This window comes from Camelus dromedarius, chromosome 19, assembly GCF_036321535.1.
Source record: "Camelus dromedarius isolate mCamDro1 chromosome 19, mCamDro1.pat, whole genome shotgun sequence".
In the NCBI taxonomy this organism is placed as follows: Eukaryota; Metazoa; Chordata; class Mammalia; order Artiodactyla; family Camelidae; genus Camelus; species Camelus dromedarius.
In genome coordinates, this window is record NC_087454.1 from 3,858,771 (window position 1) to 3,885,823 (window position 27,053).

At 49.5% G+C, this 27,053-nt stretch overlaps 1 long non-coding RNA gene across 1 annotated transcript; it reads right to left on the reverse strand.

The window, feature by feature from the left end:
- Window positions 1–9,300: 9,300 nt before the first annotated feature.
- LOC135318573 (uncharacterized) lies at window positions 9,301–12,305 on the reverse strand. Its single transcript, XR_010376737.1, has 2 exons — window positions 11,706–12,305; window positions 9,301–9,659 (listed from the first exon to the last, which is right to left on the reverse strand). It is a non-coding gene; the product is annotated as an uncharacterized LOC135318573 (long non-coding RNA).
- Between the last annotated feature and the right edge of the window lie 14,748 nt (window positions 12,306–27,053).

A 27,053-nucleotide genomic window follows, 5' to 3' on the forward strand; every position in this document is an offset into this window, starting at 1 on the left:
CCAGCAGAGCTGCTTCCTGGGCCGTCAGTCTGAATAGTGTCCCAGGGCCCTGTGCTCACAAGGGTCCCACACTTGGTTTAACGCTTTGCTGTCGCCATCTTGAAATTCCTAATAAATGTACCTTTGAGCATGCACATGAGCAGAGGACACAGATACTTGTCCACCCTTCCCTGCTGCCCCATTCATACATTCCTGATGCCATGGGCACAGAGCCCCAGGGGACCCACATGCCCGGGAGTCCAGTGAGACTCCAGCACGATACACCTACTCTGAGTCAAGGGCACTGACATCTTCGAGAAACCATGGTTTCCATCCAAACCAGAACTTGCTTTAAAGACAGAAAGAAGACGATAGAGTTCTAAGAAAACACAGAAGACCAAGAAACCCTATCCTATTCTTCCTACCTTGTGTTACTTCCCTGTATGTGCCAAGCACTTAACTGTGAGAATGGTGACATAGAAGGAAAAAGGGACGTGGTTGTCAAACATACCTGCGTGGCCTATTCTGGAAGAAAATCAGTAAAACTCCAGCCTGAAAGCCTCAATTTCTTACCTCGTTCCTGTCCCTTGATTTTTTCCCCCTTTCTTCTATCAACAAAGCAGCAGGGCAACCACCTAAGTTGCGTGCAACAGTCACCGTGCCGTGGATGTCTGTCCGGAACACAGTGCCGTCTTCCTGGACTCTGGCCCCTCCACCTTCCATTCCTAAGCTCTCATGAGAAAAAGCCTCCTCGGTTTGGTGTTCACTTCCCTAAAGCAGCAACTCTCCAACTTCTTCAGTTCTCCCAAGGCCGTTTTGAGAAGAAACCAAGGAGCACCCAGCGAGGAGCCGGGAGGAAGGCTGATCTTCCACTGCACACCCTTTTCCACATGTAAACGTCTTACCCTGGGTGTTGACGGTCTATAAAAAATGCCTAACATGCAGATTTTTTTTAAATCACCTGCTCTTACTTGTTTAAGGGAAAAAAACCTCAAACCTCTTTAACAAATACTAAAGAAAAGTTATGCTAATGAGAAATATGGTAAGTGAGCTGTAATTCATCCCAGAAAAAGGTACAGGCCTTCTCAAAGAGTGACACGGAAATGTCACAACTAGTCATCATTTCTGTCTTGAGAATAACTGGGGAGGCAAGGCCCACAGAGGACTCCTGCCCGGCCCCCTCTCACAGGACCAGTCCCCGGGCCGGGGACCTCACCCCGGCCAGCCTCCCTGCCTGCCCCCACCTGCCCCGTGCCCAGCAGCTGCCCCTCAAGCACGTGTGGGGCCAGGAGGCCGGCCCGCAGGGAGCAGCGCCTGGAGTGACAGGGCTGCTCCCTGGGCTGCTTCTTCCCTATTTCATTCTTCCTGTCGTGTTTCAGCAACTCTCCACCCTGACTCGTGCCCGGACTTGTCGGAGAATAAAACCTGTTACAGCCAGGAGAGAGCTTGAAGGGTCCCACCCCGAGGAGGGCCGAGCTCCCAAAGACGCGTGGCAGGTGCCTGAGGCAGCCGGAGTTAGACCCCAGGGCGCCGAGCTCCCAGCCGAGTTGTCTTCCGACCACAGCACCTAACTTCCCAGACTCGCCCTCCACGCGTCAGCCCAAGACCAACTTTTGTCCAGAAACAGGAAGAATACTCTTCTGTTTCTACTTCCACACTGCAGCTTGTAACATTTAAAGACAGAAGACTTCTGTGAGAATCAGTCTCCGTCACTAAAGCCAGCTGGATGGGTTTTTTTTATCTCTTAAATAAGACCGGAGAGTGTCGTGGAAGCAGTGTTGTCCGCATCAGGGTCTCCCACTCGGCATGGGCAATGCTTGGGGCAGGACAGTCCTCGGTCAAGGGGCTGTCCTATGCTTGGTGGGCAGAGCGCATCCCTGGTCTCTGTCCGCCAGCTGCTGGTGGCACCTCCTCCCCTCAGACCATGACAGCCAGCAGTGTCTCCAGACATTACCAGGTGTCCCCTGAGGAGCAAAACTGCCCCTAGTTAAGAACCACTGATCAAGAGGAAACCAGATTATTTGGTTGCCACTAGAAAACACTTATTAACAACAACAACAGAATGTCCACAATCATTTTAGCTTGGTAGCCAAATAATACGGGGAGGTGGGAGAGTCTGCGGCACTCCTCCACACTGGTGTATGCTCCCACGTGACCTGTGGAGCCACCAGAGTGGCCGGAGCCCAGAAGAACACGGGCGGAGTGTCCCCGCCCCTTTGCCTGGCTTCTGGAGCCGCTGGGGAGGCCACTGTGGTCCTTCACCACAAAGCCCCGCACCCTGAGGCCCTCAGCTTCCAGCTCTGGAGTCAGAACTGGGCTCAGATTCGTGTGATTCAGGACAAGTGCCTCTGTGTATGTGTTTGGTTTTTAACCTTTTTTAAAAAACAGTATACAAACAACATAATACATACAGATAATAAAAACCAAACAACACAGAATGAACACACACTCACTGCTAGGTGAAAAGTCCCCCTCCGTCCCGCTCCTTTCCCCTTGGGTGACATCCAGTCATCATTTTGCTGTAATTTCTCTGGAACCTTCACTCTGCATTTACATGAGGAGGTGACTGAATTTTTATTATTTTTGCCGGAGAGGGTGCAGAGAAAAGAGACACCCCCCCCACCACGTGGTTAATGGGAATGTAGTTTGGTGCAGCCGTTACGGAAAACAGTCTGGAGATTCCTTAAAGACTGAAAACAGAGTTACCATATGACCCGGCAATCCCACTCCTGCGCACACACCTGGAAGAAACTCTAATTCAAAAAGAAACATGCACCCAAATGTTCACAGCAGCACTATTTACAAAAGCTAAGACATGGAAACAACTTAAATGTTCATTGACAGATGACTGGATAAAGAAGCTGTGGCGCATGTGTGTGTGTATATATACACACATACACATATATATGGATATTACTCAGCCATAAAAAATAAAATAATGCCATTTGCCACAACACGGAAGGATCTAGAGACTGTCATACAAAGTAAAGTAAGTCAGAAGGAGGAAGAAAAATGATATATCACTTATATGTGGAATCTAAAAAAAAGACACCAATGAACTTATTTACAAAATAGAAAGAGACTCACATACATAGAAAACAAACTTACGGTCACCAAAGGGGAAAGGGTGGGGGGAGGGATAAATTAGGAGTTTGGGATTAGCAAATACAAACTACTATATATAAAATAGATAAACAACAAGGACCTACTGTAGAGCACAGGGAACTATATTCAGTGTCTTGTAATAACCTATAATGAAAAGAACATGAAAACTAACACACATGTGTAACTGAATCACTCTGCTGTACACCAGAAGCTAACACAACATCGTAAATCAACTGCACTTCAACTTAAAAGAAAGCAAGCATCTGTGGGACCAGAGGGGGCCGGGGAGGGGGAGGGGCAGTGCGAGGCTGGCCAAGGGGAGAGAAGAACGAGACGGCCCAGCAGCAGGACACCGGCCAGTTATGCGAGGAGAGAGTTCACCGTCTCAGGAGGCCTGGACCTGGAGAGGTGGGTGGGTCAGCAGATGCCTTTGCCTGAGATTCTCAGTGTGTTGGTCCCTGTGATACCCAGTCCCTCCCTGCTTCACAGCCTCCTGAATAGTTTAGCAAACATATTCACGACTCTTCAAGACCATTGGAGTCTAACCTGTGCCCACCCTGGGCTGAGAAAGGTCCGGAAGCAGAGGGAGCAGGAAAGCTTGTCTCCGGGGCAGGGGGCTCTCTCACTGGCCAGCTCCCCGGTTGCACGTCTCATCTCTTTCCCAGACTGGAAGCTCTCTGAACGCAGGGACCATGTCTGCTTCATCCTTCCGCCCCCTGCTACACAGCATAGGCTTACCTACAAGAAATGCCTGGATCCCTTTGAAAATCCCACAAACTGGCCACATCTGTATCAATCTACACCTTCTTTTTTTTAACCTAATTACGTGTTCAGCTTCTACCACTTCCTGGGGGCACTGAAGTCCCAAGTCCCCCATCCCCGCGCGTCCTGACCAGGCCGGAGCTGCATGACCATCTGAACGCTTCTGGGTTTGTGATAAACGTGGTCAGTGTGTCGGAAGAGGAAGACCAACAGGCCCTCTGCTTTTCCAGCGCACGCAGCTCAGGGGTTGGCGGAGGTGGTCTGTGAAGGGGGCCTGAGGAGAGCCAGGCCAGGGGCCACCTGGAGAGCCCAGGAGGGTGAGGCTTCTGGTCAGGGGCCCCAACCCAATTAGCATGTGCCTCCCCACAAGCCATGCTCTTCCATGATCTGAATCTAGTTCTGTGTTTGGAAATCGGGTGGGAAATGAGCTCAGTGCCAAGAAGAGAGATCTGGGGGCTGCAGGCAGCAGGCATGACAGAGAGGGAACGCCGGCCAGTCCTTCCCACACCGGCTCCTTGGGAAACACCCTGGTGAGTGGGCATCCAGGGCTACCCCAACCCAGGCTGCTCTGCTCAGCAAGGGAAGGGGTGGGGGCAAGAGAGCAGCAAAGCAGAGACCTGGAAACGACACAGAAGTAGAGAGAGGCCAGATCCAGCATCTGAGCGTGTCTTCTTTCCGGGAGATGCTTCGAGGCGTGCAAAAGTGAGCGGTAATGACTTGCAGTGACCCATGTAAGAGCCCAGACTGGACGAACGCCCTTCCAAAGTGGGGTGCGGGCTGCAGCATCAGGCAGCGTTGTGGCCCCGCACAGAACAGCTTCATAGCGACGTTTGGCCTCCAACCCAGGTCAGCTGGGGGGTGGATGGTTTTAGGATCCATTTGTGTACCATGAAAACAAGCTTCCACCCTTCCTAAGGTCTGAACTTCCAACTTTTTGAGCCACCAGAGAAAAAAGCCCAGAAAAACAAACGCAGTGAGAACAGAAGGTTTTCTTTGTGCCAATATCCCCACACCCTCCCCCTGACAATGACTCTCCCAGACTTTCACCCTCTGGCAAAACATCGTGTTGTCTCTTCAAATAAAAATAAAGCCAGCAGAGCAAGGAGATGGGGCAGGAAGCGTGAAGGGGGACCTTCTTTGGCGTTAACTTCCTGGCGGCCACTTCGAGGAATAAATGGCTGCTCAGTACCACTAGAGGAAGCCCAGTATCCCAGTGAGGACCAGGGCCCCAGGGCCGACGGCACACTGACATCAGTTGAGTGAGAGCACCCGTGACACTCAGCCCCGTCCAAAAATGTTTTCATTAAGATGCAGCTCACGTGATGTGCTGGGTCAGGAAATGCGCCTGCAAAACCAGGACCTGGTGCAAAGCAAATGCTTTTTCCTGTTACTTTCACTGTTTGCACTAAGGAGTTAGCGCCAGTACTGCCCTCGGTCTGCAGCACAGGCAGAGCTGCATAATTGCATGCCACCGGTCCAGCTGCAGGAGCTGCCTGCCTGGAGAGGCTGTTTGCTAACAGCTGCACAGCAGCAGGGAAGCATCCTCTGCCTGCCGCTTCCTGGCCCTGCCCAGCTGCCCCAGAGATGCCGAGGCAAACCAGCCCTCACCCGCAGGCCTTGGTTCAGCTGAGGAGGGCAGAAGGCTGCCGGGATGAAGCAGAGCCATCTGGGGAAACCTGCGGTCCCTGAAACAGACCCCTGGATTCTGGGCTTCGTCTCCTTTAAGAAAGGCATTGTGTACCATGTTTCAGATAAATAAAACAGCGAGGAGGCAAGGAAAAAGAAAGGAAAACCATTTTCAAAGCCATCCTTTAGTTCCCCAAGAAGAACAGCTCTGCTGTCCAGAAAGAGCTTCATCTCTACTTGATCAGCGGACGGAGCGGTCCCCTGGTCGGGCCAGCATCCCTCTCCACAGACACACCACGCACCTGCGCAGAGTGGCAGCTGCACAGAGCCCAGAGCTGGTGCGCTGGTCACGCCCCTGAAGCTGGTCTCTGTGTTTCCAGGAGTTTGTCTCCACGGCTGGTGGTCACTCAGGGGGCTGATCCATATCCAAGTACTGCTCTTCCTCTTTCCCGAGACGTGCCTCCAGTTCTCTGCTTAAGGCACCATATTTTCACATCCCAGGGCGGGGACTGTTGTCCTGGAGCCTCAAGACCTAACACTCGATACACCCAGTGGAGCTGGAGACCCCTCAACCTCCTACTGATGGCCTGAAGAAAATAGGGACCATGGAGGAGAAGGGCCAGGATGCAGCCACTGGGCAGAGAGAGCATCAGCGGTCAGCCGCTCGTTAAACAGGCAGGGCTGGGGAAGGAGACATGGGTGAGAGCCGCACGGCTTCTCCATCAGTCTCATTTTTAAACTAAGGGCCTCTCTAACTCTGTCCTTAACACGAGGTAACGGCACACTGGCCAGAGCCGGTTTCAGCCCTGCTACTCATCCTCCCCTGAGCTGATGGGCTGCAAAACGCGCAAAGGCGGCACAAACAAGCAACAGTCCTAAAACACCCCACAGACAAAGTGGACAAAAGGCTGCCTAGAGTTTGTCAAGCAGCGAGTATACGGCAGGTGGAAAGTATGCCTGGCTTGGGCTGCAGGGCTCCGGTCAGCAGGACCACACAGAAAGGGCGCCTTCTCTGATGGATGCTGGTCGGGCACCAGGAGCACCCGGAGGTCACCAATGCAGGAGGTGAGGTCTGATCGTCTCCAGGGGCAGAGGATCTTGAGCAAGGTCGTTTTCTATAGGAGCCTCTAACCCCAACCAGGGCTGCGGAGGAGGGCACCCATGGACCTCTCCCAGCTTCACTTCCGATGGGGCCACCCAAACTAATGCAGGGACGCAGGTGGGGCTGGACGCTACCACTCCAGGTACGACGGCAAGCAGCAGCAACGCCAGCAAAGGAGGCCCAGGGTCAAGAAAGAATAACTGTCACAGAACAAGGTTACTTAACATTGAAACAAACAGAGAGGGAGGCTAGCTTCTCTCTGAAACTGCTCCATGTGGTTTATTCACTCATTTGCTCATTCACTCTCCTACCAACTTCTACAAACATTTCTAGAAACTCCGTCTCTGCAAACCCAAACCGATGCTGGGGGAAAAACCTCTCCTGAGACCAAGGGAGGGGAAGCACACGTGGGCATCGTACCTGTAAGCTGTGGCTTCCAGCCACTGAAAGGCACTTTTCACTGACCGATGAGAGTAAACATTTAAATGGACATGCAGAAAACGGTTCCCGGTCCTCAGTAGTTGAGGAAGAAGCCTGTGCTTATCGGAAGATGCTCGCGCCCACCCCCACCGACACCCCGAGCTTTGCAGCGCACGTCCAGAGCTGGTCCCGCGCCAGCTGCAGACTCCTTGCTGGTTTCAGCATCTCCCGTGACTCTCAGGCTAGTCTTCAGGTTCTGACAAGTGCACGGATTTTCCCTAAATTTTCATAAAACACAAAAGAAACTTCTGTGCTGTGCAACTCTGTTGGGGTTTTGGTTTCTCACCCGTGGCTTGTGCCCTGTCACTTATATTCATCCACTGAGCTGTGCAGGGGAAAGGGTGGGGAACACCCACTTCCATCACTGCCCAAAGGAGGCCACAGGTGATGTAAGGAAATGCTCTGGGACTAAACTCAGGAGGCCTGTGTGTCTACACCTGTCCTGCCACCAACTGACTCTTGATGCCTCATTCTTACTGCTGTGGTAAAAAGGGGGAGAGAGGGAACTGGTCCAGGGTAGGGTTTCTCAACCTGAGTGTTACCGACATCTTGGGACAGATGATTCTTTGCTGGGGGGTGGGCGGCTGTCCTGTGCACTGTAGGATGTTTGGCAGCATCTCTGGTCTCTACCCAACAGATGCTAGTGGCATCCCCTCCAGTTGTGACAACCCAAAACCCTGGTGGGAGGGAAGATTTCCCCCAGGGGACCCCTGCTGTAAACCAGCACCTTCTGGCCCAGAAGCCAGGTGGGGTCACTGAGCATGTAAAGTGTGGCTGGCTTAAACCAGGGTGTGCTGTGAGTGTAAATATACACTGGATTTCAAATATTTAAATGAAAAAATGCAAATATCTCATGAATATTTTATATCACTACATTTTCATACTTTTTATTGATTAGAGTGATTGTATTTTTAATACACTGGGTTACATAAAACAAATTATAAAAATTGGTGTCAAATCTTCTTTTTATTATTATAATGTGGCTACTTAAAAAAATTGAAATAATATACAAGGCTCACCCTGTGGGGCATTAGATTTCTATTGGTCAGCACAGGTCTAGACGCTGCCCGCCAAGGTCCTCCCAGCTCAGGTGGTCCAGATTCCTTGGGAGTGACTCACTGCCATGCAAGCAAAGCAAGCATCTGTCAGACTGACTGCAGGCCAGACAGCTGAAGCGTGACGGAGCAGACACAGAGTCCCGGCAGAAAATCGCCAACACTCGCCCCCAGGTGTGTCAGATTCGCTCTAACCTCGGTGACAAACAGCAAAATCTGCTATGTCAGCGTTCAGAGCCAATGCCCTGCTCCATCCCAAACGGAAGCAGCCCGAGTCACTGACATCCAGACCCTGGACACCCCCACCCCACCCCCGGTGAAGCCAGGGCAGCCTGCCTCCCCAAGGTAATTTTCCACTCCCATCGACCTGCAGGAGAGCCCGAGGCCACGCCTTCCTCTCCAGCCAGGAGAGCCAGGTCCTCACAGGGACTGGAGGAGAGCATCACAATTTGCCACGTGCTTCCCACAACCATCACGTCTCTTAATTCCCGCAGTTACGTTAGCTGAACCCCAGGCTGTCTCCATTTTATCTCTATGTGGCCAATAGCAATTTTGCTCCAGAAACTCAGGTCATAAGAACTGTCAACGTCTTCATTTTTATCATATCAATTTAATTCCATCTTGGCCCTTTTTTCTTCACTACCACTTTTCACCCCAATTTCTTTGGTTGTTCAAAAGGCAAAGGTTTCAGAGTCATAAGCAAAGCCCCCTGTCACCCCTGATGTGCCACTGCTTTGGCCCCCTTGATGCCTTGGAGGGGTCTGCATGTTGCTAACAGGGACCAAGGTTCAGCCACCTTCCCCAGAGCTGGCACTGTGACAGCACAGGACTGATTCTTGGGGCTGCTCCTGGAATCCCCAGCCCACCCAGTCTTCCCGAGTTTCAGGATAGCACTCTCTCTGCAGTTTTTCCTCTTACCGAAAATCAAAACCCAAACAAAATGAAAAGCTTGAGTCTCAATCACCACCCCCAATGCCTCCTCTCTCCAGAGCACACACCCCATCCTCTGGGCACCAGCCAGGATCATCTCCTAAATGCCTCACACTTTCAAAATAAAATCCAAGATGGTGGGTTTGGCGTCAGGCAAACTCTGCCTTCTGCCCTGCACTGCAAACCTCTGGCGAGATAAGGAGCTGGAAAACCTGACCTTCTGGGAATGGAGACCAAAAAAAGACCACGGACAACATGCAGTTTAAAATTCAGATGATAAATTATGCTGTTTCCACAAGTGGAGAAAGCCAGACCCTGTGGGGTCAAGAGACTTGCCGAGTATCACGTTTCTGGGGTCAGAGGAGACGCCAGAACCAGGACCCCTGACTCCACCCCTCCTCCACACCCTGCCCCGAATCAGCAGCGAGCATGCAGGGACAATTGTCAGCTCCCATCGCCCGATGCTGACGGGCCCAGAAGGGGCAGCCAGACCTCCGGGCCCTCATCGACTCCTGGAAGTGACTTCCTCTGAGGAAATTCTTACTGTTAGGCAGTTGCCACGCTCCAGCTGACCAAGTTGGGACACACTTCCTGTATTCCCTTCCAGTAGCTGGAACTTGCTGGAACATTTAAATAGGACCTTGTTAGAAGTTGAGGTTAACACATCTGACTTACAAAATACTTTTCCTCTCAGTTCTCTACATAAATGATTTAAGAAAAGGAACGTATTCAGTGAAACCCAAAGGTGCCTCAAGGGTTTGGCAAATATGTGATTCCAACTGCAGGTTTGTTTTGTTTTTTAAATTGGATGGAAGGGTTTGTTAAGAAAGCTTTTCTTTTTCCAATTTTAATTGTAATTTTATTTTCAGGGGGAGGGTAGGCAATTAGGTTTACTTATTTATTTTGTAAGTGGAGATGCTGGGGATTGAGCCCAGGATCCTGTGCATGCTAAGCACGCACTCTACCACTAAGCTACACCCTCCCACTAGGAAAGATGGTTTTGAGTAGGTATGGAAATACAGAGCAATTTTATCACAAGCAGTCGGTTATCACCAAGGTCACTGAGCCACTGGTCAAACACTTCATCATAAAATTATAGAATCCATCTTCAAATTGGAAAGGACATTTGCCGTCTGAGTAGGCCTGGCTCCCGAACATGCAGGAATCTGACTTGTCTGCTCTTCGGGCTGTGAGATCTGCGAGATCAGCAGAAATTGCTCATGTCCCCACTGGGGACCGGAAGCCCAGAACCTAACAGAACTCTTACAGATGTGGCCGGCAAAGGCTTCTGTTGAGAGTCAAGGAGGAAATGTGCTACACAATGCTCTCGCAAAATGCTGCCCAGTTAATAATGGAACTGGAAGGATCTACTATAAAAACCCTGCTGAATATGATATGGGAGAATGGGAAACACACGAAGAAAAATCAAGCACACAGTAACTTCTTACAACCCTGGATGGCTGTTAAAAATTTATCAACAAAGAGGGGGAATATAGCTCAGTGGTAGAATGCGTGCTTAGCATGCACAAGGTCCTGGGTTCAATCCTCAGTCCCTCCATTAAAAGAAAGAAATAGATAAACAAATAAATCTAATTACCCCCCAAAATATTTATCAACAAAACCTGAGTTTCACAAAGACACACACACAAAAAAAAGCCAGACAAAACTATGCATACTGAATAGTTCCATGTATGTAAAGTTAAAAACAGGCAAATCTAGCTGTGGAAAACAGCATGGAGGTTCCTCAAAAAATCACAAATAGAATTACCACGTGACCAAACAATTCCACTTCTGGGTAGACACTGAAAAGAATTGAGAGTGGGGCCTCTAAGAGATATTTGCACACCCATATTCATAGCAGCATTAGTCACAATAGCCGAGAGGTGGAGGCCAGCCAAGTGCCCATCAGTGGATGACTGGAGAAACAAAGCTGGTATAAATGCAGTGGAATACTATTCAGCCTTAAAAAGGGAGGAAATTCTGACACAGGCTACAACGTGGATGAACCTTGAGGGCATGATGCTCAGTGAAATGAACCAGTCACAAAAGGGCAAACACGAGGTCCCCAGAGAAAGGAAAATTTGTAGACACAGAAAATAGAAAGGTGGGTGCCCAAGGCTGGGGAGTGGGAATGAGGAGTCTGTGATTAGTGGAGATGGAGTTCTCTTTCGGAAGATGAAAAAAGGACGGATGGTGGTGACGGTTCTACAACATGAACGTACTTAATGCCACTGAACTCTACACTTAGAAATCATTCACGTTTTGTGCTTTTCATCACAATTAAAAACTATTTTTTAAAGGGGAAAAAAAAACTACAGCACTAGATGAGAGCTGGTGCTGGAAAGGTGGGGAGGCGCCTAGGAGCTGGTCAAGTTTTGTTCCTTAGTTTAAGTGCCGTTTGTAGGCGTGTTCAATTTGTGAACCTTTAGCAAATTATACATTTAGACTTTTGGCACTTTTCTGAATGCACTTTTTAAAAAATGTTTTAACTATTGTAAAACAACTGCCTTCATCCAATTCTTCCCCCTACTCGCCGTGATACTTAAAAAGATTAAAAGAAATTATGTTAACAAAGATAAAAACCCGACAATACAGGAAAGGCCACAAGGACGAAAGAGAATCTAAAATCTGTAATGACATTCTACAGACTATTAACTTTTGCTCACATTTTGTCCCCGACAGCTGCTGGGGCTCCCAAGTTTATGAAGCAACTGGTTTTGTTTTCATAGCCACTTCTCTTAACGCTCAAGAACAGCCAACCACCAAAAGCCAGATTTAACAAAAAAAAACTTTGTTCCCAGAGGTCCCTCCCACCAAGGGCTGATCGGCACAACTCGGGCTTAGCCACGCAGTCAGAGTGAAAAACGCCCGGGTGTGCGGGGAGCCCACGGGACGAGCTTTGGGGGATTAGGGAAATCACAGGTGCACCCTTACCTGAACAGCCCACAGCTTACTCATTAATCAGGCGCTTAACAGGCTGGTGCTCCAAGGCCCCTCTCGGCCTGGCAGACTAGTGGCTTTGGACTGGTTCCCAGTTTGGCTCCCCCCACTGCCCCCCTTTTCTACTCCCAGCCACAATCTCTCTCCGCAGGCATCCAGACCCTAAGCCGGGGTTCTGCCAGATTCTATCCTCTGCCGGATCCCCACGCAGAGCTGGCTCCTCAGCTTTGACCTCTGTCTTCCTCTTCTTTCCCAAATGTCTGCTCCCCAGCCCGTCACGGGCTCACGCTGTGATCTGAACAAGCTTCTCTAGAAGAAAAAGAGGTCTTGGCGCTGCTCTCTCCATTTCCTCATCTTCCTCCCAAAGTATTACTTCTGCTTTGATTTCAGTTCCTCCCCTCATCTGACCACAAGTCCAGGCGAGGCACAGGGCTCGAAGAAGCCCATTCTGCATCTGAGGCGGGGTTCCCTGCTGCACCGGATAGAAAACATCTCCCAGAGCCACACGGAGCCATCTTAATGCTGGAGGGGCAGGGGAGACTATAAAACAAACCAAATCTTGGGGTGGACAACATACGTGTTATTTCAGACCCAGATCTGGTCCCTGAAGGAGACAGCACTCAGAGCTAGCCTGACCCTCTGCCTGACAGGCCCTTAGAATCCGGAGCAGGACCCGCTGTCTCTGTCCAGCCTGGTTAGGATGCATACAAGTACCTTTAGAAAGCGGCTGCACACAGGGGGTGGGTGTAGCTCAGGGGCAGAGCACATGCTTAGCATGCACGAGGTCGTGGGTCCGATACCCAGTCCCTCCTCCACTAAAAAAAAATACACAAATAAGTAAACCTCATTACCCCCCAAAAAATTTAAAAAACAAACAAACAAACAAAAAACCCAGAAAAAGCTACTGCACACATCTGAGGCTGACTAAGTGCCAACAGGCACCCAAAGGCAGACAAGCCCAAATTTCAAGTCAGTTCTGTCAAATGAGGAAATTCTTCAATTTTAATTTTTTCAGGATTTGCTGAAGGGTTTCAGAAGTGAGAAACAACCACCCCCACCCCCTTTTTTTTTTTGGTTTGTTTGGTGGTGGGTTATTTAGGTTTGTTAATTTTTTTTTTTAAACGGAGGTACCAGGGACTGAACCCAGGACCTCATGCATGCTAAGCATGTGCTCTACCACTGAGCTATATCCTCCCCATAAAAGAAAAAAAATCATTTTTAGAAGTTGAGTGGGGAAAGATATGCTTCCTAATGATAAGATTCTGCAGCGTGGAGACCCTAATAAAAATTTAAAATAAATAAATAAAATACAAAATTAAAAACTGCTTCTTTTCCATGCCTACAAAAAGTGATCATATCACAAGTGGTTAGTGACTTAAACCTCACATGAAAACCAGGCTTATAATTCGAATTTCCACCCAAACTACCCACTTCCTGCTCGTCCATCCCCACTCCCTGGGTCAGTGCAGAACAATGATCTGCTCTGACCAAACAGGGGTTCCGATTCCTGGGGAACTAGCACTGTAATCTCATGACCACCACCCCCAATTTAAGAAAAACCGAAGAAGGCCAGCTCTGAGCTCTGTTCCACACTGAGTCTTTTCTCCCTGAGGAGCTTCGCTGTGTAAAACGCTGTACACTCGTGAACGCTCGCTCCTGTCTTTTCCTGCCGAGCCACAGGACTTGTAGCACGAGGCTTTACTTTTGCCGGATTTGGGCTCATTGGAGGAAAAAACACGAGTTCCTCTTTTAGCTTCTGGAGACAAGCTTTCCAGCTACCAAAACAAAATGTTTCCCAGTCTCTCCTCCCACACCGACGAACTTTGTTCCTTGATTAGGTCCCAGATGCCCCTCAAAACAGAACTGGGCAATGTCCAACCAATTTCTTCAGGTTCTTCAAACATTAACTCAACAGATGTTATTTTAAAGGTCTGCGTGTCCTCCCTCCCTCGCCCTTTTAGTGTTTGAGTTGCTTTGCCAGGCTCCATGGGGGGAGACGACGGTGCAACATACACCGTTCCTCGCCTCATCCTGCGCCCCTCTCCCCAGAAGGGTGGGAGAAGGAGGCTGCTTTGTGGGCACAGCTGGCGGGCACTGCGCCCCACTCCCCAGCCCCAGCACGGAGGAGCTGCAAGGAGCTGCTGGAAGCATGGGCCAAAGGATAGGCTGGTCCAAGGATGGCTTCTGGTTAAAGAGCCCATTTTTTTACTTCTGGCAGTGAAACACTGGACCACTTCCCCCACAGCCAGACACGCCAAAGCTGCCTGACTTTTGACATCGCCCCAACCCCTTTCAAGAGCAAGGACTGGCCCTTTGAGCTGCCTGGAGGGAAAAATCCAGCTTACTTGGAAGCAATCTTGCTGCAGACCCTCCAGGAAGGCCTGGGGCAGCTGTTGCCAAGGGAGCCTGGAAACGGCACAGGCGGGAGCCGTTAGAGGGCAGCGTGGGATAAGTCATAGCTCGAGCCGGTGCCTTTTTCCAATTACAGGGTGTCTCCGAGAGCACAGCACTAGGGCTCCAGTGTCAGCAGAAAAACAAGTGAGGAAGGCATGAGGGAGGGGCGGGGTGGGAGACGGAGGAACATCCCTCCAAGTTGGCGCTGTGCCAGGGAGACGCTGCTCTTGGAAGAGCCAGGCTGCGTGTCCCAGCACATGCTAGGAATATAAAACCAACCGGGGAGACACAGGTTTCTGAGCGAGGCCGGCACCTCCTGCCCCATTAGACAACATTTGATGGGCTCCGTGGCCTCGGACAAGAAGCGGGTGTGAGTGCCCAGACTTCAAACGGCAGGGCAGGAGACTTGAGGACCACTCCCTTTGTGTCCTTCGCTCTTCCGCCTTCAGGAAGAAGAGGACAAAAGAACGCCTTGATGCTGGCGGACGCTGGGGGCACAGCTGGGCTTTCCGAGGAAAGACAAGATCCACCTCACCAATCGGGAGAGATCGTCTTTGCCAGGCTACGAGGTGACCCAGTTCTGAGAGCAGCGCCTGGCTCTGAACAGATGCATATCATCCTCCCAGCCCGCCGCCCGGGGCCTTGCCAGAAACGCAAGAACCTGGCATCCTTCCACCGGACAGACAGACTCGAGCTGGCGCTTAGGTCCCCCCTGCAAGAACAGCTCTGCATCTCAAAGGGCTCCTGGCAATGAGGACCAGCCTTTGTTCCTCCGGCACAGCACCCCTCTTTCTGACTCACGGGGCACCCCGCCTGAGGGGAGAGCTCGCCGGTGTGCTGAAAAGAACATGAGCTGTGGACGGTCCTCGCCCCTTCCAGGTCAGCAGAGGCAGGAGCAAGGGCACTGGTGCCACCTGTTTATTCATTTCTTCCCACAAGCCCTTGGGGGCAGCCCCGTCCACGATGCCACAGGCCTGAGGGACTTCTGAGTGACTGGCTCTGTCCTAAAAGGCCTGGGCAGGTTTGAGGGTCAAACTGAAGGTGACGCAGTCCCCACACTGAGGTCTCGGCACGCGCACAGGCCCCAGGTTCTCGCTCCAATCCCCCCAACTCACTTTCTTTTCTTCTCCTCCTGGAGATGCTGCCTGGCCTCAAACCCACAGCCAAGTCCTTAGCTAGTCCCCGCACTGTGAGATGCTATGTAACATAGTTCATAGTTCAGTGCTACACTTGACATTTCTTTTACGGAGCGATTTGGTTTTTTGAGCACCATTCACGTATGTTTGGTTTTCAACTCCTGCCCACTGAAAGGCAGTCATGGTCCCTAGCAGGCAGTGCGGCCAGATGGACTGTGCCTGGACCCCCGAGCATCCCCAGCTTTGTACACATGGCCGTCGGGATCAGCCTCTGGGCGCTCCTCCCTCCTCCTTCAATCCAAAGTTTCAAGTGAAAGGGATTGTGGAGCCTCTAAACTGGGGACAGGCTAATTATAGAAGTAACACTCACAATCTAGAATAGAACACGCCTGGAACTGAATGGGAGCTTCACGCTGTCGGGAGGGCTTCCAACTTCTAACAGCGCTGGGCGAGGCATTCAGACTAGATTTCCCCTGACAACAGCTGAAAAGCTGGATGATCTATAAAAGAATACCAAGTCTTTCTGTTTTAATTTTTAACTATTGAGAAGGAAAGGATATTGGCTGTTGAGACGGGGAATGAGGAAGGACTGGGACTCATTGCTCTCCAATCACCTAGGCGTCAGAAACAAGGTTATATATTAAATATTCACCCTTAAAAAAGGAGATGCCACCATTTGTAGCTTGATTGTGGTGATCTTTTCACAATACGTACATATACCAAATCATCAGGTGATACACTTTCAAGAGATAAAATTTTTCTATGTCAAACATATTTCTTTAAAAAAATTTTTTAATGGAAAGCAGAAAACAGTGTAGCAAGAAGGACGGGGGACACACGAGGAAGGGCAGCGTAAGAGGCAGAGCAGCACCACAAGAGGGCCAAGGCAGAGGCGGGGCCACCAGGCGGAAGAGGCGGGGCCACCGGGCGGAGGAGGCGGGGCCACCGGGCGGAGGAGGCGGGGCCACCGGGCGGAGGAGGCGGGGCCACCGGGCGGAGGAGGCCTCCCGACAGGCCCTGCGGCCCCAGGACAGAAACTAGGTACCAGGTGGCCATGCTGACGTGACCTCGACCAGACAGGAGGATGTTTTCACTCCCTGAGAATCTTCAGGCGTAGGAAATACACCCATCAGTCTTTGCTTAAGACAACTGCCTGGAAAGGGCAAGACTGAGTGAAAATCGGCCTTGAAAAGCAAACTTGATCCCAGAACGCTATGTAACTTAGCAGAAGCTTAGCATCCCCTCTGGTCAGAGGCTCTCCAAACATTCGGAGAATGCCAACTTTTGATAGATGTCTGCTGAGTTCACCCTGGACACTCAGCGCCTGCCGTGACCCAGCCCTGACCACGGGGCGGGGTGGGGGGGGGGCAGCTCTTAGCCAAGCTCCAAGTTCAGGGTCCAGAAATGTGCCTCTCAGTCCCACCTGCCAGCTGCCCTGCTCGGGCTTTAAGCAGTCCCTTCCTCGGGAAAAAAGAAATGAACAGGATGATAACAATGCTTCTGCGGGATTTTGAGTTAGTCGGTGAGAGTGAGCTGTTTCCTTACACGTACACGACATACTAGTTCCTTACACCACACCACTAGAGTCGGCTGGGCTCGCTATGTTCTCTTAGCCTCACATACCTATAAAACAAGCCCAAGTAAGATGGTCTTGCACAGCACAAAATGCTCAGAAGAGATTTCTTTAAAGCAATGCTTTCCCAATATTTTTTGTGTGCAACTTATAGCAAGAAATACATTTTACATCTGTTTCCAGTGCACACAACACAGGCATCCTCAACCTAAACGCTTCATGAAACAATATTTAACCTTCCCGTGCAATATTGACAACCTGGCGTTTTCGACTCTGCTTCATTTGTTAAAATACTGGATGTAGATTACTAACAGGTTGCAACTCACCATTTGAGAGATACTGGCTGGGAGCATCCAAACAGGGAGACAGGTGAACACACATTTTTCAGCTCTCCCTTCAGAGATCCTATTAAAATGGTAATAAAGGAACAAAACAGCAGAAACCCACAAAGACAAAGAGCACAGGAGGGGATATTAACAGACAGGAGACTTCAACAAGTTTTCAGAAGACGTATCACCAGGTCCCCATCACAACAGAAGAACCCACATCTGCTGTAGCAGACAATCCTGGTCACCCACCAGTAACCCTTGCCTTATTCTTCCTTGTAATAGGATTCAGATTTTATTTAATGTCCTCAGGTTCCACTGCCAAGTTATGGTGTCAGGGAAGACCCACCCCATCTTCAGTTCCAGGGAGTAACTCTTTTCTTTTTTTTTAAATTTTTTTGTTTGTTTGTTTGGGGGAAGTTAATTGGGTTTATGTATTTATTTTGATGGAGGTACTTGGGATTGATCCCAGGACCTTGTACATACTAGGCACGTACGATACTACTCAGCTATACTCCCCACCAAGGAGCAAATCTTGATAAGTCTAAGACAATCATATTAATTTTATTTCCCTTGTCTCATGATTCACTTAGGAAGGGCCGTGACATCTAATTTGGACATGGGGCCTTGATAGAAAGTCCGCCAATGATGGGATTAATTCTGGAAAATGTTCTACAGTTGTTGTTTTTTTTTTTTATGATTTTTAAGCCATAATCTTTATTTGTTTGTTTTGAGGGGGGAGGTAATTAAGTTTGTTTATTTGTTTAATGAAGGCACTGGGCATTGAACCCAGGACTTCATGCATGCTAAGTACACACTCTACCACTGAGCTATACCCTCCCCCCAATATTGTACAGGTTTAAAGAGTCAGAGGAAGACACAGTCCCAATTTAAGCCACTCCCATACTTGCCCATGACGGGAGCTACCTACAGCATTCTGGCAGAACAAACAGATTCTTAAAACCTGGGTCCCGATGATGTAATTCAGCCACTAAATCGATCAACCCTAGAGCCACCTTATCTCAGTACTTCTTATGCAAGTGAACAAATCCACGTGTCAGAGGAGCCATTCTAGCTGGGCTCTAGTGAAGACACTTGCAGCAAAGCATCCTAATTGAAACAACAAGGCAGGCCCAACATCACAAAACTGCACACCACCAGGGACAGACTGAGGAGCCTAGAATTCCCAAGAAGGGAAAAGCTCAGAAAGACACAGAGGAACAAGGACGAAAATGGTACTGGACACAGCATCGGGCACTGGAAGAGCAATCAGTGACATCACCATCTTAGAGAAGACGATATTCTACCTTGAACTCAGGGATCAACCAAACGAATGATCGACAATGAATCGACAATGAGAGCAGGTAAAAGCATTTTTAGACAAACAAGGATGAAGGAAATATATCTCCCACACACCTTTTCCTAAGAGCTAGTGATTGACGGGTTTCAGGGAAAGAAATAATAACGAAGAAAAGGAAGGCTAAGAGATCCAAGAGCCAGTGAGCTCAGCCCGCAGGGTGGGGAGGATGACAACTAGGCGGCAGGTCTCGAGAATAACCAGCCCAGTGGGAGCAGAAATGTGGAGAGAGCCAGGAAAAAAATACTTAGACTTGACAGAGTAGGTCATGTGGCAAGTCTGGTGGCAAAGCGATAATCGGAAAGAAATTAAAGGGGGAGGGTATAGCTCAGGGGTAGAGTGCATGCCTAGCATGCATGAGGCCCTGGGTTCAATGCCCAGTGCTGCCATTAAAAAATAATTGTTAGAAAAAGAAAGAAATTAAAGCCATATTAATTATCTATTGCTGCATAACAAATTATCCCAAGACTTAGAGACTTCAAACAATAAACATTTATTGTCTCACAGGGTCTAAGGGTCAGGTGGAAGCAGTGTGGCAGGGTGACTCTGGCTCAGAGCCTCTCCGGAGGCTGTGATCAAGGGGTCAGCAGGGGCTCCAGCCACTGGAAGCGCCACTACCGGCTTGGCTTCCAGCGTGGCTCGCACACGGAGCCTCAGCTCCCTCCCACGTGGATCTGGCCACGGGGCCGATTAAGTGGCCTCGCAACACGGCAGCTCTCTTCCTGAGCAAACAACCCACGAGGAGGGTCAGGAAGGAGCCTGCATTACCTTCCAGGACCTGGTCTCAGGAGCCACACGCCTTCACTGCCGCCATTTTCTCTGTGTTAGAAGAGGTTCACTATGGAATGCCCCCACACAAGGCAAGTGACGTAGGGCTTTACATTTTGAAGGGAAGAGCATCAAAGAAATTGTGGATTTCTGCCACAATTTGTATATAAACTGCCACAAATGTGTATATAAAAATAGCATGTGAGTAATAAATGAGGCAAATAAGTAACTTAAGGGAAAACAAATGGCTGTAAAATAGAATCATAATACGCCACTCAGACTTGCTCTAGACAATATCAACATAGTTTGGGTTTTATAAACAGAAGAGTGATTTAATTAAAAGCAGAGATATGAGGAGAATGGGGAGAGATGAATTAGAGAGTGTAAGAGTGCTACTTTCTCATTAATCCCAAGTAAGTCAACAGGCATTACCTAGAATTGATAAATCACAAATAGCCCTAAAATCAAGACAGTGTGATACTGGCAAAAGAACAAACACCTAGATCCATGGAACAGACCATAGAGCCTAGAAATACACTCACATAAATATAGTCAATTAAGTTCTGACAAAAAAGAAAGAATAACCTTCTCAGCAAATGGTGCTGGAACAACTGGACACCCACAGGCAAAGAAATTAATCAGGACCCAGATCTTACGTCCTTCATGGAAATTAATTCGAAATGGATCATAGATCTAAATGTAAAATATAAAACTATAAAAGTCTTAGAAGATAACATAAAAAAGAATCTAGGTGGCCCTGGGTTTGAGAGTGACTTTTTAGATACAGCACCAAAGGCACTATCCATGAAAGAAATCATCAGTAAGCTGGACTTCATTAAAATTAAAAACTTCTGCTCCGCAAAGGACACTGTCAAGAGAATGAAAAAACAAGCACAGGTGGGGAGAAAATATTTGCCAAAGACACATCTGATAAAGGACTGTTCTCTAAGATACACAGGAAAACTTTAAAAAATTCAACAAGAGGGAAACAACCCAATTTAAAAATGGGTCAAAGGTCTGAACATACATCTCACCAAAAAAGATAATACAATTAGAAAATAAGCATATGAAAAGATACTCAACAGCCCACATCATCAGGAAAATGCAAATTAAAACAACAGTGAGAAACCATTACACACCTGTCAGGATGGCTAAAATCCAAAACACTGACAATAGCGGGCGTGAAGCAACAGGAACGCCCATCCATTGATGGGCGGAACACAAACGGCAGAGCCGCTCTGGAAGACAGCTTGGTGGTTTCTTACAAAACTAAATATACTCCTACCATATGATCCAGTAATTGCACTCCTCGGTATTTACCCAAATGAGTTAAAACCTTATGTCTACACAAAACCCTGCACACAGATATTTACAGCAGCTTCATTCATAACTGCCAAAACTTGGATGCAACCAAGATGTCCCTCCAAGGGCGAATGGACAAATGAACCATGGCACATCCAGACAATACGTATTATTCAGCACTACAAAGATAGGAGCTATCAAGCCACAGAAAGACATGTAGGAATCTTAAATGCCTGTTATTAAGTAAAAGAAACCAATCTGAAAAGACTGCTTATTATATGATCCAACTATGTAACAGACAGGAAAAGGGAAAACTGTGGCAACAGTAAAAAAGACCCGTGGTTGCCAGGGGTTGAGGGGAGGGACGGATGAACAGGCAGAACACAGGATTTTTAGGACAGTGAAAACATTCTGTATGAAACTATAATGGTGGAGAGATTTGTCCAAACCCATACAATGTACACCAAGAGTGAACCTTAAGGTAAACTGTGGACTCAGGGCAATTATTATGTGCCAATGTAGGTTTATCCATTGTAACAAACGTACCACATGGAAGGGGACTTTGATGGTGAGGGCAGTGTGTGGGAGGTCATCTGGGGTACAGGAAATCTTTGTGTTTTCTGCTCAATTACGCCGTGAACCTAAAACTGCTCTAAAAAATAAAGCCTATTAAGAAAATCAGCACTATTGTGGTCTGGTCTGTGAGCGCGGCTCTGCTCGTTCCACTCCCAGCCCCCAGCCCGCCTGCCCACCTCCCTTCCTGGCTCTTCCCCACAGGAGGACCTTGTTCCCGTGGGCCCCCTGCCCCCGTGTGCACAGCCTCCCCACCAGCAACACCCTGCTCCAGATGGTGCACTTGTTACCGCTGATGAACCCACACTGACACGTCGCCATCAGCCCAAGTCCACTGTTTCAGGGTGTGAATTACTAGGAGGAGTGAAAGTGACCCCGAAGGCCTCTCTGGATAAAAGCACAGGGAGTGAAATGAGTTTTTCAGTGAAGAGACTGGGGGCAGGTGGGAAAGTGACAGGGCAAGGAACCACGCGGCTCAGGTGGGAACCCTTTGCTCCCTTTGCCCCTGGCCCTTGATCTCACCTGCCCTCCCCTCCTGAGCCCCTCCTCTGATCCCCACACACCCCCATCCTTCCCTCATCCTGATGGCACCGATGGGGAACTCCAGACCACTGGTGCCAGGGTCAGCTTGCACACAACATTGACCTCGGTGAGCAAGCAGCAATGAAGAAGCCCCTCCTGGCCCCACAACATCTGAAACTCAGATTTTTTTCACCCAGTTTATCCACATCTTGTCTTCCCCTCAGTCAGTGATCCTGCCACCTGCCTGTGGAGCAGGGAAAATCACGGATTTTTTCACTGAACTTCCTGCCCAGGCTCACCCCTGACCACGGCTCGGCTAACCCCTCTCCAGACACACCTCTAGAGAAACAGGACAACTTTGAGAGGGCAAACCAGAGGTCTCCATCACGATAAGGGACAGAAAAATCCACACAGCAAGAGTAGACAGTCCTGGCCGTCACCGATAGCACTTGACTTTTCTTCTTTGTAACAGGAGATGAAAGCGAAGTGACTCCCACCCCAACCACCTGCAAAGCCAGGCAAACAGAAACGAGCAGAAAAACTCCTCTATCCCTCCCATGCGCTCCTCTGCTTCTGACCTTCTCTCTTCTTCGCCAGATTCCCTGAGAGTTACTTCCCTCACTGTCTCCTTGCTTTACTTTCCCACCTCCCGTAGGCTGCATCTGGCCCCCTCACTTCCCTCTAACCAGCCCTGATTAAGTCACCCATTAGCGCTGAATTTCCAAATCCAAGGGACACTTAACTGCTCGTCTTAGTAATCGTCTGCAGTGTGTTGACTCATCACTGTCCCTTCTCGAAATTTGCTTCTCCCGGACTTCCATGACCCCCTCCCCCGGTTTTCACTGCCTGTGCACCCACCCCCCCACAGAAGCCTTGTCTGCCCGTCTCCTCTGTGAGCTCCTTGCCTACCCACTGGTCCTTCGCAGGGCTCCGTGCTGGTTCCCTCCGCGTCTCCCTCTGCACACTTTCCATGAGCAATCTGACCTCCTACACGCTTTCATCTACATGCTCTCAAGACACCCCAAATCTGCATTTTAGCCCAGTTATTTGCCACAAGGCTCCCCAAAGGGGAGGATATCTGCAGCTCCAGCCCCAGGAGTCACCCAGGTACCAGCAAAGGCCGAGCACTGAAGGAGAGGAAGAAGGGCTGGGGGTGGGGTGGGGGGAGAGGGAGAGAGAGCCAGCGAGGTGCTAGTTCCCGCCTCCGCTGGTGCATTAGATCGCCCAGCCCACGGGCTCCACGCTGGCCCACAATAAAGCCCCTCAGCTGTTCCCACACATATGTTCCGGCTTTGGCCACACAAGTGCAGGTTTTAACTGCGGTACAAGCAGCATCTGTTTTCAGCCTTATTCGGGGGCAGGGGAAGGGGGGTAGTTTGAGTCATTCTATACAGAGACTCCACTGAACAGAACATTGTTCCTATGTAATTAGAACAAATAAAAGCCGCAGTTGCCATGCAAAGTAGCAACTGCACGGGGCCAATAAGCGTGAACCGCACGGTCTGCGGCCACCTGCATCCTCGTAAATGGGCATCTTCCACCTCCAGGAGGCAGCCTGACCATCAGCTGCGTAAACACATCTCTAGAGGCACTGTTGCAAGTCAGCTCTCAGAGCCTGGCCATTTAGAATGTGCTAGAAAGTAATCTAACGCTTTTAGCAGCATGGATCAAATGAAAAAGTAAATCCTTTCTGTTTAGTGACTAATAGTGAAATAATAAGGTTATACCCACTGTAAAAATGTCAACAAGCTGGGAAAATGTTAAGAGAGCAGAAAATGTGAGCCAGATGATGCAAAAAGACAAAAATGGAGAACCTGGGGAGAATGCTGCCAGTCTGGGGTCAGCAGGGGAAGGAGTCCTCCTGCCACGCTGGCACTGCCGACAATCCCTACCAGGGAGCCTGTGGGGAAACTGTGGAGCCACCTGCGGGCTCAGCTGGAAAGATGAGGCAGACACCCAGCCTCGGGCGGGACGAGGACGTGACCCAGGGCCCCAGGCTCTGGCCGGCGTCTACACAGAGACAGAAGGTGACCACAGTCGTGGTGTCCATAGTACAGGGCGCCTGTGGCCTGACCAGCAGCTCCGTTTCTATCTTTTCAATTATCACCCATAATTGAACACTCAAATTTATATCCCTGCCCTGACCTCTCTGCACATCTCCAGAGCCACACCTCGAACTGTCCCTTTACGACATCCATGCGGGTGCCTGTAAGTGCTTCTGACCCAGCGTGTCCAAAGCCGAAGTCCTAATCCCTTCAACACACCTGACCCTCCTTTAGGCTTCCGTTTCAAAGGCATCACCATTGTCCTCTCTGCTGCTCACACCAGAAATTGGGAGGCTTCCTTGATTCTTCCCATCTCGCCACCAGACCTTGAACCCATGGGCCATTCTCCGTGTTCCCAGCGCCCACCGCGCCCAAGCCAGCGTCATCACCTGGCCTTGTCTAACAGCCTCCTGAGCGTCCATCCTTGTTCCAGCCCCGCCATCCATTCTCCACCCAGCAGACAGAGTCACCATTGGTAAAGCCAAAGTCCAATGGCTTCCCATGGCACTCAGGATAAATTCCAGCATCTGGAGGGTGGCTCCCTCGGGCAGTGGGGTCTGGGCCCTGCCCACCTGTCCTTCCCTCTGCAGGCACTTCAACCTGCAGTGAAAACTCTGCTTCTGTGATTTCCATTCCCACTGAGTTCTCTGGCATCTGCCAGTATTGGCCAAAGAGAAATCAAGTTCCCTTTCAGCCTAAAATGCGAGACAGAGTTTGGCTTGTTTCCCAAGAAGGCCAAACTCCAAGCCAATCTTGTAACATCTTCTGCCCACTGGAAAATTCTTGGAAAGCAAAAGTGCCAGTCCCCAGTCCGGCTCGCGGCCCCTGTGCTCCCCACCCTCGTCCCTTCCGCGCTGTCCTCAGCTTCCGGTCACCGCTGCAGCTGGGCTCGGTCCCTTCGGAAGCTGACGCTCCAGCGAGGCTGTGGATTTATGGCGTGAGGTTACCCAAAGCGTAAATCTGGGCCTTGGGGAATCAAGGGCTGAGACGTTTTTACAGCCTCCTCCTCCAAGCCCCTGCATGGATGTGAAGCAACTGGAGGGGGAACATCTGGTTTCACTTTTTTATCCACTACCACAGCTCCCATCTGACGAAACCCTCGGTCTTGCCAGAGTTCTGGTGACTGGCTGGGTGAATGAGCAGTGGGGCAGCTCTCTGCTAGAGATCTTGCTTCTCCTGTCTCATCCTGGGGCAAAGAAACCGCGGGCAGAACGGATCACAACCACTACACCGAAACAAAGCATGTGCCGAGTCAAGGCCAGGGTGGCAGCCTGCCAGCTTGCCAGAGATAACAGAGGGGCATTTTGGGGGAGGCGCAGGAGGGCCACGGCCTTGCCGTCAACAAGGGCTGCGGCTGAGACTCATGCAGTGAATGCTGGGACTTGTAGTCTCTGCGGGCAAGATGGCCACCGGGGAGAGCCACACATCCCTCTCATCTTGGACAGGACTTACCAAAGTAAGGATTCCCATGGTGCTAAAGGTCACCCTGGAGGAAGGCACACCAAAGATAAGAAGCTGCTATGATGACCTACCTCGTTTTCAGCATGGCTCGCCCAGAGTTCCACCTCATGATCAATGCTCTTTTCATCTGATGGAGATGGCCCTGCTGGACCAGTTAGAAAAATATGCCCCCCTTACTCATGCAGTCAGTAGCCAGCAGGGACGATCAGAACAGTCAGAAACAGGTCCCCCAGAAGGATCCCCCCTGCAGTGAACAGACCATTGGCTCTCCCTGTGCCTGTTTGCTGTGTACAGCTCAGTCAGATCCAGTGATGGGAGCCCTAATCCTTAATCTGCTCCCTGAACTAGGCACTGGCCTGAATGTGCTGGGAGAAGTAGAAAACAAAACCGTCCAAACAGAACGCTGCACCGGGGCCCTGCGAGGACAGTCCAATCGGCCAGACCTGCCCTCAGGCCTCCAGTCCCCTCCCCACAGGGTTCTGGAAGCAGACACCCCCGACTGAGGTTCCTGCACGGTCCTCACACCCCACTAAACAAGCTCCTCTCACATGGAGAAAAGGGAACCCTCCTACGCTCTTGGTGGGAATGTAAACTGGTGCAGCCATTGTGGAAAACAGCATGGAGGTGCCTCAAAAAACTGAAAACAGAACTACCATATGGCCCAATAATTCCACTCCTAGGTAGATAGCCAAAAAAAAAAAAAAAAAAACCCAAAACAGTAATTCAAAAGGATACATGTGCCCCAATGTTCACAGAAGCATTATTTACAACTGCCAAGATATGGAAGCCACCTAAGCATCCATCACCAGGTGAGTGGATAAAGAAGGTAAACTGCATATATACACAATGGACTACTACTCACGCATAAAAAAGAATGCAATTTTGCCATTTGCAACAACATGGATGGACTCGGGGGCATTATGCTAAGTGAAATAAGTCAGACAGAGAAAGACAAATACTGTATGATATCACTTATATGTGGAATCTGAAAAATAAAAACAAACTAGTGTAACAAAAAGGAAACAGACTCACAGATATACAGAACAAACTAGTGGCTACCAGTGGGGGTGGGAAGGGGGAGGGGCAAAACGGGTGGGGAGTTAAGAGGTACAAACTACTGTGTGTTAAATAACCTACGAGGATATATCACACAACGGGGAAAATGGCCAGTATTTTATAATAACTATAAATGGAGTATAACCTTTAAAAATTGTGAATTGGAGGGGAGGGTAGAGCTCCATGGTAGAGCACATGCTGAGCACGCACAAGGTCCTAGGTTCATTTCCCAGTACCTCCGTATAAATAAATAAATAAAAATCTAATTACCTCCCCCTCAAAAAATAAATTTAAAAAATTGTGAATCACTATGTTGTACACCTGTAACATATAATATTGCACATCAACTATATCTCAATAAAAAAGAAAAAAAAAGCTCCTCTCTACAACTATGCTTTCCTAGCTCTATCTCACTACCCCTCCGCTCACATCCTAAATTCTACCCAAGAGGGCTTTTTGCTAGTACTCATGGTGACCTTTTGTTACATACCATGAGATGTCCTGGGCAATTTTTGCCCATCATCTCCCCTAATGCTACATCTATCCTAGGAGGTAGGTACC